The sequence below is a fragment of the Gossypium raimondii genome, chromosome 4 (assembly GCF_025698545.1).
Source record: "Gossypium raimondii isolate GPD5lz chromosome 4, ASM2569854v1, whole genome shotgun sequence".
Classification (NCBI taxonomy): Eukaryota; Viridiplantae; Streptophyta; class Magnoliopsida; order Malvales; family Malvaceae; genus Gossypium; species Gossypium raimondii.
Window position 1 is genome coordinate 11,590,970 of NC_068568.1, and position 14,799 is coordinate 11,605,768.

The following is a 14,799-nucleotide window of genomic DNA, read 5'->3' on the forward strand; positions in this document are numbered from 1 at the left end:
GAAAATGTCATCACAGACTACGCAAAAACTCAAGTTAAGTTCTTTTCATTATTTTGTTCAAGTTTCCTATTAAAACATTTCTGGGATCCAAAATAATCAAGCAACTTTAAACATGCAACAGAGTTTCAATGGAAAAAGAAAAATCCTTGCTTTAAGCTTTGTATTGAGAAATGGATAAGAAAGTCATGAAATTTATTAAATGGTGCAGTTGCTAGAAATTCGGGAAGTTCGGGACAAGCAATGGGTATGGATACGGATAATTGGCACTCCAACAAGCACATGTACAACAAGTTATTGGATTGCTTTGGCGTCATGGATACCCCTAACAAATTTCTTTTTGCTTTTTCATTGTGTTTACTGATTTTTACAGAGACGACAAAGTTTAGATATATATATATATACTTTTTTAGGTAAAAAGATGCAAATTTAAATTATATTAAACAAATTACAGAATTTTTTACACATATTGTACAGCTGCAACAAGCAAAAGTAAAACCAACAAGAAAATAGAAGTTTACTTAATGCTGTGAACGATGGTTTAATTTACAAATAAGAAGAAAGAAACTTAAACTAAGCTAAAAAAAGGGTCAAATTTTAGCACACAATTAATTTTTCTATGAACTAGATCAAATCTGTGATGCAAAATTAAGCAAAAATTCCAAAAAAGAATCATATTAAAGAAGAAACAGAAATGAAAAAAAGTACTTTAAAAGATGGTAGCTTTAGCGTTATTGACAGCCAATTCAAGGAGTTGAGGATTAATGGAAGACACGTCGTTGGGATCTTGGAGTTTCCTTTCGAGGAATTTAGCCAAAGCAGCAGCTTTATTAGTTGTTAAAGGTCCTCTTGGATGAGCCAATCTGCAATCATAAAAAGCATAAAGGAAGAAGAAGAAGATTCTTCAATAGACAGATGAAATACAGAAAATAAAAAGCATAAAAAAATTACAGAATGGATGAAGAAGGGAATTGGATGAACAAGGAGAAGGAATATGAAAAATAGAAAGAGAAAGACTATGGTGAGAGTGGAGGAAGATTTTTCGAAAAATGTCTTACCGATTAAAAATCCGTAAGAAATTTTCCCTAAAAAACTCATCTCATTTATCATGTTTTGGAAAATATTTTCCCCATGTGATGTTTTTCAGGCAACCAAACACCGTAAAACCCCTGACAAACAAACAGACCCTTAGTTTAAGCTAAAAAGACATTACATATATTTTGATGAATTATTTAACTTAATTATTTATAAAGCATAATATCATTACTCAATTATTTTTAAATTTTCAAATACTAATTCAAGTGAAACAATTAACGTTTCCTCTAATTATGAAAATGAAATTTGAGGCTCCACGGGGAGAACTTAATCATGACATTAACTTACCCAAACTTGTTCATATGCTAGATAATTTCTTACCTTTAGTTCTCGAATTACACTTAAATAAATATAATAATATCAATCATTCATGACCTAACTTTATTCTTACAGTCTCATACATGTATCCTTCTTTTTGTACTTTTCATGATTTCTGATTTGTATTTTGATCATGCTCACAAATATATTTTAATATAAACAGTATGGATACAAGATTCATAATGGAGACTCGCCTAGAAGACTCACTTACAGCAACTCGAACGCTGGATCCAAACACCTGACTTGCACTCAGCAGCAATCAATGCTCAAGAAACATAGAAACATCATCAAAACCCTTTCACATACATTTTACCATCTTCTCAAACATTGACAACCCTATATAAAGCCTTTTTTTCTTTAATCTTATTGTTCACCAAAGTTAATAGACTTACTCTTCGAGACTCCTCATGCATAACTGAAATACTTACCCAGGCTATGATGAAATCTTCTACTTTAGATTCGATTTTTAGTTCCAACCCAAGGGCAACAAACTATAGATGACTTCCAAAGAAAGTAGAGCAACATTTTCAAAAGAAAGAAGAAGATGAAATGCCTTTCTCTGTCCAACCCATTTAACTAATATATTTACAGATAAGACCCATGTTCCCTTAATAAAACTCAACACGTGTCACACTCTTTTATAAGTATCTTCAATAGTGGTTTACAGCTATAAATGCAAATATAATTAAGAATCCAATAGGGACAATATTTGGTTACCCTAACCAGAGGGGCCCTAATTTCTATACTTACAACGCAATTAGAATCGTTACTCTAATAACATGGCATATTATGCCTTTGGTGAGTAATCCTTTCATAATCATCTCTACGCTTAGTTGTTATCCCATCCCCACCAACATAATGATTTGTCCTCAAACCACCCTCAACTTAAACACTGTTAGGAATATGCCGATTCTATACGCTAAAGGAAACTATCAGGCTGATACCACTTTACCACATAGGCTATTTCAAAACTACGTGCCAACCTTGAACCCACTGGAATTGGGGTGTTACAACTAGCTTATCTTTCCACTACCGTGAGCTTGAGAGCTTGATTATGCTGGCAATGCGATAAGTGCTATAAAATCAATTAAGAAATTGTTGGTCAATTTCTTCCTAATTATCAATCATTACAAACTTAAGATTACTGAACCAATTAAAATCACTTCCTTTTAATGATTGAACAAACTGTTTCACCATGAGATCTCTAGCAGTTTTGGTGCTATTACAGGTTTCCACAAAGTGAGTGACATGTTGACATAGATTTCTTTTACCATCAAAATGCTGAAATTTTGGAGGGTGATAAGTTTCAAGCATATTCAAATGATTGATCCATTGAATGTATGCTTTGAATATGTATATGAAGGCAGAGAAACACTTTCAACTTGACATTTGATGGCTTCTATGATGAGCTCCTTGACTTGAAATGAAAAAACACTTCGAAGTCCTTTAACAACTTTGATTTCACCAACTTCTTAAAGATTTTGATGTTGAGTTTCACTAGAAGATTGGTTGCTTCCACTTAGATGCTTGTAGTGAAACTATACATCATTTTTATTAGAGATGTCACTTATTCTTCCAAGGTTGTAGCACAATTTGTCATGACATTCATCATTCTGGAATTTGATTTTAGGGGATATGTTGGAATGGAGTTGTCACTTGGTTGACTACATTTCTTCTTGAATGATAATCGATGAGTAGATACTTCTTTTAAGTTGTGAGCTGGTGAGAAAGCATCATAAAATGGGTTGTCATTGAGCATTGAAAGTTTAATCGAAAAAATCTAAAAGAGATTTTTTCTTTTGCTTAGAGTCAAAGGGAAGAGTAGGGACATTGGTGCTTAACGATGAAATCGAACAAGCTGTAAGGTTCTTGAACAAGCTTGAGAGTTGGTTTGCTAATGATGATGATCTTCTTTGATGGTTTGTTGATGATAACATTTTTTAAAGCCATTACACCTTTGAACTTTAACTTTTGGAGAGAAGAGATGAAAGGTAGATATTGCCCCACCAAGTGTGCCAAAAATTTGTACAGACAAATTTTGAGTTGGAAAATTTACATGAAAATTTGGAGTTATATTTTATTTATAACTTTGAAAAGAGTATAATCACTGAATTTTTTTACAAAACAAAACCCATTTGATTATTTTCTTTAGTTGAGCTTCAATCCAATGGGTCCTCTAGATTTGATCTTGAAAGGATGCAGTTTGCTAAAAGTGTTGCAATGACTTGCTCTTAAAATGGGTTTGGAAAGATTCTTACTTAAGAACTTGATTTGATTTGGATTCAATGGTCTTTGAGACTTGATCTTGAAAATGGGTTTGGAGAGAGTTTGGATCCAAAGGTCTTTAAGACTTGATCTTGGATAGTTGAATCATTTTCAATGGTCTTCTAGGCTTGATCTTGAAAAGATGGGTTTAGCCTTGTTTCTGTAAATTGAACAAGATTGAGGAGAAGCTTTCTTCTAAACTAATGTGGTGTTATTTATAATTTCTTTGAGTTTTAAAATTCTTTAGAGATTTTTTAAGATTTTAGAAAAAGCTTCTAATCTTCAAAATTTTCTCTACAGGCTATGAGTTTTGAACTTTTGGACTTGTGATATCGTGAAAAAGCTGAATAGCTTGTAGGTGACCCGTTTTATAATACTAGTCAGTCAAGTAAAAGAGAATTATTGTAGAATTTAACTTCTTTATTTGAGTTTTCTACCAAAATTAAACACTTCTATTTATTATGTTTCTCATATTAGGTTAATTAATTAGAGAAAACATAGTCCTTAAAAATATGATTTCTTTATAAAGAGTTCTAAAATGATATAATTTCTTGATTTATCTCTTTATTAATTAAATTAAATTTAATTAGAGATAAAAATTAATGATAAATGATGAATTCAGATTGGTCCAAAATTTCTCCTCTATGGTATGAAATATGTTTAGGATTAATATATTATTATTGAATTATAATGAGACCATACTTATGAGTATATTTTTCAAAAATTTGACTAATTATAGGCGTATATAATATGTTTAGGATTAATACATCAACCCATTTCAAGTGCACATGTGTCAATTATAGAGCGTATATAATATGTTTAGGATTAATAAATTAACTTATTTTAGTGCACATGTGTCAATTATAGAGCGTGCCATTGGTCAATATTATACGATGTCACCTTGGATTGTTTCCTATTGTTCTTCAACTTCTTACTTCTTTTGTCAAAGATCACAATCCCATTTCACATAAAAAAGATTACAACAAATAGGATACAATGTCCCATACGAATAGATGCCATTGAGGCCACCAACCCGACTTTGCAAAGTAAAGGAAGTAGTAGAGGACCTAAGCCCTATACAAGACAAAGCCCTAAAAGGTGAGTAAACCTATCATTCTATGATGTAGGAAAAAAAAATTTCATTTCTTGCTTCAGGCCTCCTTGATGAGAATGAAAACAAATAAGAGACCTTAGCATGAACAATGACACTCATAGCATGAATGCACCACACTCAATCATTAGGGTATAACCCTTGATGCAACGAGTCTATGTGTAGATCCTTACTTTTGTGGTAGTGGACACATCTCTGACTTGAAACAAATCGGTGCAACGGAAACCTAGCCAAAACTAAGTTCATGTGGAACTTAAAGCAAAGTCACTAATGACTAGAGAAATAGACTTACCATAGAACTAAAGTGTCACTACATGACACGACAACACGTCCCATCATGACCAAATAAAGGATATGGCTAAGAGCAATGAGAGTATGGTGATCAGCTTTTCAATAACCATATAGTCAATCACAATAGTACTAGTAGAAACCTTAATGTGTTGAAGCCTAACCTTGTCGCATAGTACCTCTAACCAAAGATCTAAGTGATCAGTCACCTCGGCCTAACAAAAGGGGCCAACAACCAACAATGGTTGAAATAATGAGTGCTTGTTGGATAGTGAGTGGAAACAACCTAATTTTTAATGGTTTTTAGAAGTTGTTTATAAATTGGATTTTGCTTTTAAGGAATTCCTGTGATTTTCCCAGCAATCCAAATAGAGAAGAAAAACAACGGAGAGGAAAGGAGTTGGTTGGTGGTGATATTTTATGGAGAAGACCATTGATAACGTGGCTAGTGACAACTATGACAAAAAGACCTAACATTCTTTTCTAGAGAGTTTAGTTGTTTTTGTACTTTTTTCAAAGTTATTAGAATAGAAAGAAGGATAAAAAAATCTGACTTCCCAACATGGCCAACAATTAGTAGCTATCATGTTAACTTGTTCTTTCACTTCGATATATTACTTTAGAATACATATATGATATATTGAAAATTGTAGCACCTATAATGTGGGTGAAAAATTATATTATATATAAATATTATAATTTTATAAAATAATGGTAGTTAAATTAGAAGATGTATGGGTATAGAGGAGAAGTTATATGATAATGGATTGTTTTTAACAAGAGTGTTACTTTTTGAAGATAAATATTTTTTAAAAGTTATATATAAAATTTTAACTTTTATAATTATTTTATGTTTTCTCTTAAAAAATAAACATAATATTGTTATGAATATCTTATTAAGAGGATGTCCATCATGATCAAGATAAAGTAATGTACTTTAAATTCTAATAGTTATTAGAATTAGATCTCTACTCCTTTTATACTTCTTATGCCTATAAATAGAGACTCGATGAAGCATTATAATCATCCCTTTTGATCAATAAAGTGCATTCTCTATTGATTTCATATTTTCTTTGTTCTTTATTCTCTCCATCTCTCTTTATTTTATAACTCGTTATCAGCACGATGATTCTCTATTTTTTTCAAAATCTTTCGAAGTCATCCAACAGATTAAATTTTTTTTCACCTTAAATTTTCACCCTTACAACTTCATCTTCGGGATGTTGAAAGATTCAATCTCAGAATGGATTATGGTTCTTATTCCCGATCTTTAATTTATTGTACAAGCATGGGTATAGATTTGGTAAGAAACTTTTATATTTCGACCATATTTTCTTTTTCAACTAAGGAATGACTACTATTAATTTTTATTTGACATAAATTTCACATTCTAATGGTATTTGATTTTGTCTTTCTAGGTTAGCTTTTTTTATGTAAAAGACATAATTGTTGATTAGATATGTTTGGTATTAATATGGTATGTTTTCTTTTTTTTTTTTTGGTAAATCATTCTCTTTGAAGTTTTTAATTAAGTTATATTATGCATAATATTTAGATGTTTTGATTATTAAATTCTTATTATTAAATATTCTTGAAATTTTATTAAAATTATGGTAGAAAGTGTTATTAACCTACCATTGTTGATTAACGGGATATTTGATAGGATCTATTTATTTTATTAACTTGCTAATGTTGAATGATTGTGTAATATCTTTTAAATTGAACTTATAAATATTTTATTAGAGCAAGATAAGATTTTATAACATATATGTGGTATTGAAATTTGGTACAATGTGTATCGGATAATTTTCAAGCATCGTACATGAAATTTTGATTATTTATTAAATGATTTTTACTATTAGATTATAAATGTTATTACGAAAACAAAGTTGTTTTACTACTTATATTAGTGCTTGTGATAATAGTCAAGGTGATGACGATGATGTTAAAAATCTTTAAGTATATTTTACTATGTTTTATTTATTATATCATGTTTATTATAATTGAAGACTAATCATGACAACATGAACTGATAGATTTTGATTTGAAATCTCACACATGTTTGTGATAGTGATTATGAAATAAAGAATCTATTGGGATGTTTATAAGTTCGTCCTACTAGATTTGTTGCATTCCCAAGTGAATGTAAATATAAAGAAAATAAAAGATATAATCATGGACCAAAGAAAAGTGAACCAAGAAAAGTGGGAATATAGTAATAAATAGGAGAAAAATGAGAGTTCTCAAGATAACTCTTCAAATGGTAAAGATAACTTATGTTATCAATGTGATATGAAAGATTATTGGCCACATATGACATATTTCCAAATATTTTGTTTCATTAATATTCTTTGAGGAAGGATATGAGAATGTAGTAATAAATTCTATCATTATAGATAGAAAGTATTTATCTTATTTGGTACTAAAATAAATAAATATTATTTCAATATTTGATAGTATGAAATTAGTCGAAAGCTCTAGAAGAGATAATATATTAATATCTTGTGATGGTTAATCCATTGGTTTTAAAAGATATTTATAATGGATCTTATATTGAGATTGCGAATGAGGAAAATTTTATATTTCATATGAATCACTATTGTTATAAATATCTATTTTGAAAGGATGAAAAGAGAGGATTGAGTTATTAATTTATATTTATATTTATTTTATAATCTTTGTGATATTCTTTTGTCATCATCCCCATTAAGGGATTAGAAGCAAAATATTTGATTGTGAAAGATCTATTTATGAGCAATAAAATATGATAATTCTATCTAAAGCTCGTTATGGTTGGATGCACCTGAAGTTACAATTTTTTTAGATATTTGAAGATTTTGGCATATTCCCAAGCGAATATTACATATAATTGTTTGAAATTTATATTTACTTATTGACTTAGTGGCATTATAGACTTCACATTGATTTAGACATTTCTAGTAGTAAATGTCACAATAGTATTTATATGTGGATACAAAATAAAAAGAATGATAATAAAATTATCAATTGTCAAAATTTATATTTACATTATTAGTACAATTGAAAAACATATTGAAGTAAACCGAAGTTTACTAATACAAATACATTTACTATTTGGCATGACCAACTAGACCATCTTGGATCATATATGATGCGAAAATTAATTGAGAATTTATATGGACATTCATTAAAGAACCAGAAGATTCTTTAATTTAAAAACATTCTCATTTGTTGTTTGTTCTCAATGAAAGTTGATTCTTAGAAACTCGCTAGCTAAAGTTGAGATTTAATGTCTTGCATTTCTTAAATGAATATGGGCACATTCATTCACCATGTGGATAATTTTAATATTATATGATTTTGGTAGATGCGTCTATAAAATAATCACATATGTATTATCAATTTGCAACCTATCGTTTGCAAGATTGCTTATTTAAATAATTAGTTTCAGATAATACAATTAGGACAGTTTATCTTGCTAATATTGATGAGTTTATATCTCAATCTTTTATTAATTGAGTTTGAAAAACTTTTGTAAAAGTTTGTGCATAATGGTTTAGAGAAATTATTGATTAAACACCTTTGATTAATGTCTAAACCATTACTTATGAGAACTAAACTTCCTATTTCAACATGAGATTATGTTGATTTACGGGTTGTACGCATCAAGTCAATAAGTTATAAATACTCCTACAACCTACAATTAGTTTTTGGTAAAGAGCTAAATATTTCTCATTTTTGAATTTTTGTATGTGCGTATATATTCCAATTGATCCACCACAACGCACAAAGATGAGTGAATCCTCAAAGAAAGTTGGGAATATATATTAATCACAAGTTTCTTTATATTATTAGATGTTTTGAATGTATTCGAGATTCAATTATGACATGATTTGTGATTACAATTTTGATTCGATAGTTTTCCCGACATTAAAGGGAGAGAAATAATAACTTGTAATGAGTTAGTGGGAGAATAATTTGAATCGAAGTTCAATAAGGATAACTCATTACAAGTTAACTATTAGATGTATTTACAAACTTAATGAGAATAACCAAGTATTATATACCATCTATTATTTTAATTTGAATCAAAATCCCAAGAGAACAATCAGTTGGAATAAATAATAGATTAATCGGTTCCAAATATAAAAATTCTTCTAGATGATCATATAGTGGAGGCGAGTACTCCAGAAGAGACTCAAGACATAACTAATAAGTAAAAATTCAGAAGAGATTTAGGTACCTAAAACTAAATTTTGAAATAATGAAAATAAGAGATATCGATAAGTTATGTCAATTCGAGAAAATGTGGAACCGAATAATAAAAGTGGTCGACAATGATTTTGCATGCAATATTATTATTAAAATAATGAAATAAAAGGAGGATCTTAAATAAATCTATTGAGAAATATAGATATGGAATAAATTAATCAAAATAGAAAGACACAATTCAAGTACAATTAAATTCGTGGAGTTTTTGGACCAGTAATCCAAATATCTAAAGGTATAAAGCTAGTGAGGGTGCAAATGAAGTAGTTTTGCAAAAGCAGAATAAAAATATGAAATTTTTTGCTAAGCCCTGACATTGATTATGAAAAGGTATAATATTCTTTTGTGGTGATGCAATAACTTTTAGATATATTATTAAATTGGTAATTCATAAAAGATTTAACTTGCGTCTAATAATTGTTATTACAACCTTTTATGAATCACTATATAGTAAAATTTATATTAAAATCCTTGAAGGATTTAGGATGCTAGAAGCATATTAAAATTCTAGAAATTGTTCATTTATATGAATTGAAATAATTTGAACATATGTGGTAAATTTGACTTAGTGAATAATAGTTGAAGGAGGATTATAAAATGATCCAAAATACTTATTTGTGTTTTATAAAAGAATCATGATTAAAGTTTGTTATAATTATTGTTGAATCTCTTGAAGAGATCATAATATATTTCCCAAAATTTCCCTCACTCATGACTTTTAAAAGAATGGTAATATAAATGCTTAGCAAATACATTCAAATAGTCATTTGAAAAACTAGTATTCAAGATTGAATATGTAGAATATGAAAAAATATGTGATGTTTTCATGAGGGGAAATAAATACGCGTTGCACTCTTTTTCCCTTAATCGAGGTTTTGTTTCATTGGGTTTTCCTGTTAAGGTTTTTAATGAGACAGCATATTATGCGTATTATAGATTGTATACTCTTTTTCCTTCATTAGGTTTTTATCCTACAGGATTTTTCTTAATAAGGTTTTAACGAGGCACATTATCTATCAATAGACATCCAAGGGGAAGTGTTATGAATATCTTATTAAGTGGATGTCCATCATGATTAAGATAAAGTTTTAATGTACTTTAAATTCTAATAGTTATTAGAATTAGATCTCTACTTCTTTTATATTTCTTATGCTTATAAATAGAGACTTGGATGAAGCATTATAATTATCCCTTTCGATCAATAAAGTACACTCTCTATTGCTTTCATATTTTCTTTGTTTTTATTATCTCCATTTCTCTTTATTTTATAACAAATATTTGATTTTTTTTAAAATTGAGTTTGTATCTAATTAATTCCTAATTTGATACCCATTAATTTATAATACCGAATTTAATCAGAAATTTAATATTATTATTGAAAAAAGTTAATATTATTATTGAAGCAAAATTTAATATTATTTTAGATATGTGAATAGCGTAAGATGAAGATGATAAACCTTGAACTAAATTATGCAGAAATTTATATTCAATTATTAGTGACGAATGATGGTGAAATGAGCTGTATTTATTAAATCACTACTTGCACCTAAATTTTGTTCCTATTTTATATAAAAATGGTTAATTTACAACATTGGATAATGACTTCGACTTCCGACAACTTTTTCTATTGCGGATAGTGGCACAATGTAAGTGAATTTTTTTATGTAATAATATATATTTAGAAAATAAATAAGATTTTCGTTTGAAGTTTTGGAGATTTTGATGTTTTAAATTTAAATCTAATCTATAAAAGATAAAATAGGAAAAATCTTTATAATGATTTTTATTATTTTAATATCAAATTGATTCATAACACTAATTTAATTAGGCATTTGGAGTTTGTAAAATACATAGATAATTATTATATATCTAAAATCTTTTAATTCCATAAACAATATTAAAAAAATTAAGAAAAGAAGATAGGTGTTAATTCAGTTAAAAATATTTCATTATCAATATATCACATAATAATCATACGGAATCCTTAATTCAGAGAAGAGTGAGTTTGATTTTAAATTTAATCATTTTTAGTTGTGGGTTTGGAATAGAAATATAAAATTATTAATGTGGTCATGAGTGTCATATCATACCTAACATAAATCAAAAGGAGGATGAAGACAGTTTATATGGAATCTTTCTACGACTGCTGTACTAATTTTATACTCAACCCTAAATTTGTCTAAATCCTGATAATATTTTGTAATTTTAGAGTACATGATAATCCTTTCTCTTTGTCTCATCTTTTGGAATTAACTCATTCCTACCTCAGTATTTAATTATATGATTTTGTTAGTGTTAAGAGGTTGGCAAATATATTTTATAATTTTCATTTCTAAATTATAATATATTATTTATTTGAGAAATTAAGATAATATTTTTATCATATTTTTAAATCAATAATATACTATAATTCAAAATAATTAGTAGAAATCAAAATTATAAAAAAACATTTTTTAATAAAGTTTAAAATACGTGACATAGGAATTAGTTAGTAGTAAGGGCATAGCAATGACCTTAACCCATTAAATGAGGTAATACCCCCTTTAGTACTTAAAAACGAATACCTTTGGTTAAATGAAAGAAATTATATTTTGGGCCCCCTTAAAAAATTATTTATTTAATTTACATCATTTTACATAAATTTTTTTAACTTTGAGTCTATAACTTGATCTTTTGTAACAAAACTCTGATAATGTAAGCAAGTATAAGACCTCGTAAGTAGGGTATAGATTTTTCACAAATTAACCTACCAAGCGTAAATGGTTGGACAAAGATTTCTTCAAAATTGGAAAGGGCCTCCAAGATTTCATCCATTAAACAGTCAATATAGGGTGATGCCAAGCTTGAGTCAATTATCAAGAATGAAAGAAAAAGAGGTCTATGAAAGGCTTATTATGAAGCAAAAATTCACGTGATGCATGCTAGCTGGGAATCCGTTGTTTCAGACATAATTATAAAATACCATGACAGAACAGGGTCTTAGATATTGCCCATCATTTCCCGAGATAAATAATTTTATAACAGGATATGAATTAATTAGTTTAATCTATTTACATAATCATTTTTAAACTATAATATCCCAAAGATATTTTAATTCTATCAACTACGTTCATTTCAATTACTATCCTCTCTTTTTGTGTAAAAGGAATTTAAGGTCAAATATTTCATAAGGAATACAACAACTTTTAATTTATTTCCTCATAAATTAATGACAAAAGAATGTTGAGCTCTATAAAAATTGTCATATTTAATTACTTTTTTTATATTTTTATAGGGTAAACTATTAAAATAGTCACTTATGTTTGAAATATTACGTTTTAGTCATTCACGTTATCGCGTTGTAACATTTTAGTCACCAAGTGTTAATTGTCGTTAACGATGTAATGGTAAGCTGACGTGGTACATTAAATCATCATTTCAAATAAAAATTTTAGGTTAAATTATACAATTGGTCCCTATATATTTTTTATTTTGAGCAATTTAATTTTTTCTTTTATGTTCTTTAAACTTTTCCTTTTTTTTCTTTTTTTCCATTCTCTTTTCTTCTCCTCTATTTTCTCCCTTCTCCATTTCTTTTAATTTAATTTTTCTATGTTTTTCATTTGTTAAAACCTACTAACAACTATAGTAAGCTAAGTAAAAACTACATTGTGTATTGAAAAAGGTATTCTGTATTATTTTTGTGTTATCTTCATTGAACTGTACAACACTAGTATTTATAGAATACATAAGCTAGTTGTTGCTAGTAACTGTTGCTAACAGCATAACAGTTTTGAATAACAGACTAACAACTTATAATAACAGAGTTGTTACCACTATACTCTAACATTTACCCATCTTCTCGACAGGTAAGACCCTAAGAAGATTTCTAAACCGAGCAAAGGATGGAACAGAGAGTGGCTTGGTAAGAATGTCGGCAACCTGATCAGACGCAAGTACCTCACCAACGACAATAGAACCATCAGCAACTTTCTCGCGTGCAAAGAATAGTTACCGCAACTACACTAGAGTTGTCACACAAAATAGTAGGTGGATCGGCAGAGTGAAGTTGTAATTCCTTTAGCAACGAGACCAACTAAGCAACATCACTAGTGGCTGCAGCAAGACTCCGATATTCGACTTCAGCCGTGGATCGCGAAACGACTTGTTATTTCTTGGAACACCAAGAGACTGGTGTAGCCAAAATACACACAGTAACCCGTTGTAGATCGACGATCATCAAAGTCCAGCCCCCAGTTAACATCGGCATAATCGACTAAAGAAAGCCAAGCAGACGGACAAAAAACAATCCCATAATCAAGGGTGCCACATAAATACTGCAAAATTCATTTTAACGCAACCAGATGGACAGTAGTGGATGCATGCATGAACCGACATATGCGATTTACCGCGTAGGCAATATCAGGTCGAGTCAAGACCACATACTGTAAAGCACCTGCAAGGCTTCTATATTCAGTAGGGTCACGAAGACGATCCCCGTCATCCTTGAATAGAGGAGATGAACTAATCATAGGAGTATGAACACTCTTTGCATGAGTCATAGAACTCCTATCTAGCAAATTGTGAATGTGCTTCCTTTGGCACAGACAAAGACACCCTTCGGCGGAATGAGTAACCTCAATCCCTAGAAAGTAATGGAGATCACCCATATCTTTAAGTGAGAACTCCTTATTCAACTGCTGAAGAAAGTTACTTATACAGGTAGACATGCTTCCAGTAATGATAATATCATCCACATACACAAGAACATAAAGAGCGGAGTTAGGCGTAACTTTACAAACAAAGATACATCAGACTTTGATATAAGAAAATCAACAGAAAGGAGAAAGCACTTCAATTTATCGAACCAAACACGCGGAGCCTGACGTAGCCCATACAAAGCCTTCTTCAGACGACAGACCAAAGTTTTACCATTAGAACCATATTGAACATACCCTGGAGGTTGCTGCATAAACACTTCATCAGTAAGATCGCCATATAAAAAGTATTATTCACATCCACCTGACGAAGTTGCCAACCTTTGGAAACAACAATAGACAGTATAATTTGATTAGTAGCAGGTTTTATTACCGGACTAAATGTTTCTTTGAAATCGCACCTAGGTACTTGAGAAAATCCTTTAGCTACTAACCGAGCCTTACGACGTGCGATCGTGCCATCAATATTTTTGTTCACTTTGAAAAGTCGTTTACATTCGATCACTTTGTAATTATTTAGTAACGGAACAAGTTAGAGTTATTAATGAGGGCATCATACTCAACCAAAGCAGTGGCATGCCAATCGATGGTAGAAAAGGCTTCATCAATCGTGTGAGGCTCAACAGCTTCAACAGACAGAGCATTGGGCTTAAAAATATCAGTCTTAGACCGAGTAACCATTGGATGAGTATTTGCTAAAGGCAAAGGAGCTGACGAAATAGTAGGAGAGACTAGAATATTGGAGGCAACCGTGGTTGGATTGGGTACACCGTCATTATC